The 3,751-nt window shown below is 41.2% G+C and overlaps 1 protein-coding gene across 1 annotated transcript in view; it reads left to right on the forward strand.

Annotated features, from left to right (window-relative positions):
• LOC101857164 (delta-type opioid receptor) overlaps window positions 1-3,751 on the forward strand; it is a gene marked incomplete at its 3' end in the record, with an annotated part of 101,242 nt that overhangs the window by 21,027 nt on the left and 76,464 nt on the right.

Here is a 3,751-nt window from a genome sequence, read left to right on the forward strand (position 1 = left end):
ACACACACTTGCGCCCTATTCAACAATTATATTATCGTCACTATTGCTAAAAAAAACGTTCAAAGACACACACAAAAAACTGTTATTACTCTTAACCCCAAACCCCTTCAAATTAAACTACTACGGCTTTAAACTCTTACAAGAACAGATACGCGCTATCGGTGGATAACACGGCACAAGACAGACTCTATTATACGCAGAATTGACGTTATGCGGCTTCCATTGCACCTCCCGCTGTGAAATTCCTTCATCACAGCTGCTGTGCAAGATATTGAGCAATTTATCGTGGATTCCTTTTCGCTTCAAATATCCAGTCTCGATAATTTTTGGATTGGCGTGGGCGTGGCCAATATCTGTGAAGCTGGACCCTTTTTTGTCTGACTCAGGATCCTTTGGCATAAATATAACTTCAACATCGTTTTAAGCATCGTTCCAGTTTCTCTCATACACAAGAGAATACATTTTTTAAAAATCAAGCAAAGTTCGTATATCTAGGGACTATTTTTGTTTCGCGTATAATTGTTCTCATATTGTTTTATTTTCGTAAGATTTTTATGGCGCTTGCAAAAAAAGGGTAATTGTTATTACCAAATACTAGAGGTATGATCTGAGAGTAGCATACAACAAAAAGAAGAAGAAGAAATACGTACAAAAAATGCTTAATTGGAGAGAAAAGGCAAACCACACCAAAAAACTCACCAACCACCGATGCTAAGCTATTAATAAATGTTTGCATCTGTTACAAAATATTATTGTTCGTCTATTTAGGAACTTTGTTATAAAGTGTATATGGACCGACATGAGTTGACGTTGGGATTGGGGTTTTATATTTTACCCGTTTTTTAATGGAAAGTGTTGAAGGTTAAACTGGAAAGGGGAGGGTGGGAAAGAGAGAGAGAGAGAGAGAGAGAGAGAGAGAGAGAGAGAGAGAGAGAGAGAGAGAGAGAGAGAGACTATGCTTCCAACTAAACGGAATGTAGTATGTATAAGTGATGTGGTAGTCAACTATGGTCTGAGACAATTACTTGTTGACAATATAGGTCTTGGAGTCTCCCCTGACAATGGTGAAAAAGATATGTGAAGAACGGCAGCTGCGATTGTTATACTTTGTAGTTTCATTCTCTTTTGTAGAGAAAGGTGTCAAAAGAAAGTGATCACTCAATTAATTGCAGCTGCAGTGCTGTTTGCCTCAGCTTGCTTGTTAGGGAGGTTGTTGGGTTGTTGTTTTTTCATATGAATATGTCACTTTGGAGAAGGGTACATGTACAAATGTATTTGAAGCAGGATAAAAAAATAATAAAGTACAGAAAACAGATGACTATACCAAAGACGTATCGACGGATATATATTGTAACACCCGTTTGTCTCAGAGTAGGCATGGTATGGGCATGTCACAAGATCAACAAGACCTGCCAAAACAATCCTACAAGGAACCGTACAATGAAGGAGAAATAGAGGAAGGCAGAGAAGGAGATGGGAGGACAACATTACAGAGTGGACAGGAAAGACGATGGGTGGCATTCTGAGGAAAGCAAAGGACTAAGATAATGGCGAGAGCTGGTTTTCAGATGCAATGGTGCCCCCACGATTGTCCCAACCACCGGATAGAAGAAGAACAAGGATTGGATATCAATCTGTTCAAAAGACGTTTATGGACTAAACAGCTGATTCTTCGTACACAGACTGATACCGCTTGTACTTGAACAATAACTTTATCATCATGAGTGTTGCCTGGAGCAGACACTGACATTAGTGATTCTCCGTCACTGTCTATTCTTTCCTTTGAGAACCAAGTGGATGTTCATAGTGTTAGTTTCTCGGGTGATATTGATATGGGTATTAATGACTTTTCCGTGGCGACATTCGCCGGGTTTTCCTATAATACTCTCTCTACCTCTCCTTCTGTCTCTCTCTCTCTCTCCCTCTCTCTCTCCCTCTCTCTCTCTCTCCCTCTCTCTCTCCCTCTCTCTCTCTCTCTCTCTCTCTCTGTCTCTCTGTATCCAGGCTTGAAGTAATATCTGTACTACTCAGGCTCCTCAAATTTCGCATGGCTTCCTTAACCTCCCAATAAGTGATCTCTTCACGTTTGCCATTTCCAGGACGTCTCTTTTCTGCCGACGGTATATATATATTTTTTTCAGTTCGCTCAAGGCAAGAGCGAGGCACAACATTATACCCTACCTGAATGCTCACCTCATCAACCATCTGCATCCCATGGATTCGCATGTACCTATTCTGGGCTAAGTGGATAGCAGTCGACCTTGCGCAAGTGTCTCCCACAGACACACGCAGAGAGGAGATGCTCTCATTCCATCGACAGCCGGATAAGCCGTCCTGTTATACAGTAGATCTATTTGTGAACCCAACACCGACCTGACATCTCTGTCTCTGTTTCTGTCTGTGTACCTCTGTGTCTCTTTATCTCTCGGTCTCTCTGTCTCTCTCACTCACCCACTTTCTCTCTCTTTCGCCCTCTCTCTCTCTCTCTCTCTCTCTCTCTCTCTCTCTCTCTCTCTCTCTTTTACTCTCCTCCTATACACACATAGACACAGACAGACGGACACATACACAAACACTTAAACATACACACACGCAAACGCACATACATGCACGCACACAAAACACTAATATGTAATATACTAGTTTATAATGTATATTATGTAAAATGTTATGTTGAAAAATATAGCCAGACAGACAGACAGGCAGACGCACAGACACACTCACAGAGACACACACAGACAGATGCCAAATCCTGGAGGTGTACACTGCTGTCAAGTACTATCAAAGGGTGACATTTGAGCAATAAGATCAATACTTGTTATCCTTATCTTTGTAAAATAGTAGATGTGAGGAATCAACGATTGCCAATAAAGGAACTTAGTTCCTAAAGAGAAATAGCGTGATTTCCCCCCCACCCAAAAAAAAAACAACAACAAAAAACAAATAAAACCACCCCAAAACCCCAAAGCCAAACTATACTAAAACCAATAATCGTCTTCCCTGTTGGATATGAGAGACAAACACACGATTGCCCTTTCTGTCTGGACCATCTTGGAAGAAGGCAATATTTCTTATTTTCCTATTACAGTCTCCAGAGTCTAGTCTGAAATTTGATAGATAGGACCAACAGGGTGCATAAGAAGATGTGAGAAATCTGTAAGTGCTTGGCAGGTTATTTCCGTTGTTGCTGGTTTCGATTAATCAGACTAGAGGGAGGCAATCAATGTCCTCATCTCTCTGACCACCAGAGGCTGTCGTGCTCTGTAATGAGAAAAATCGCCAGTCTTTGCATTGTTTATTAGCATTGATCTTTCACTTTGGAAGATGTCATCACGCGCTGTCGTTTAAAGTAGTGTAATGTTTAAAAAATTGTTTAGAGATGAGAAGGATGGTAGGGGTGGTAGGGGTTGGGTCGGAGAGGAGGGGGGGGTGGGGGCTGGAGCTGTCTCTTTCAACAACAATCACTGGTCATTCTGACATTGTTGTACATGTACAACTTGTTCTCTCTATGTTGTTTGGATAAACTCGTGAACAAATTGACAGATTCTTTGTTTTAGTTGGCCCTTTATGTTTGGGACATACGTTTCACTTTAGCATAGAATTCATCATTATTTTCCTTATATCCTTCTCCTCCTCTTTCTCCTCGTTATCATCGCGATCATCATCATCATCATCATCATCATTATCATCATCTTCATCATCATTATTCTCCTCTTCCTCCTCCACCTCCTCCTCCTCCTCCTCCTCCTCC

This window comes from Aplysia californica, unplaced genomic scaffold (assembly GCF_000002075.1).
Source record: "Aplysia californica isolate F4 #8 unplaced genomic scaffold, AplCal3.0 scaffold01225, whole genome shotgun sequence".
NCBI lineage: Eukaryota > Metazoa > Mollusca > Gastropoda > Aplysiida > Aplysiidae > Aplysia > Aplysia californica.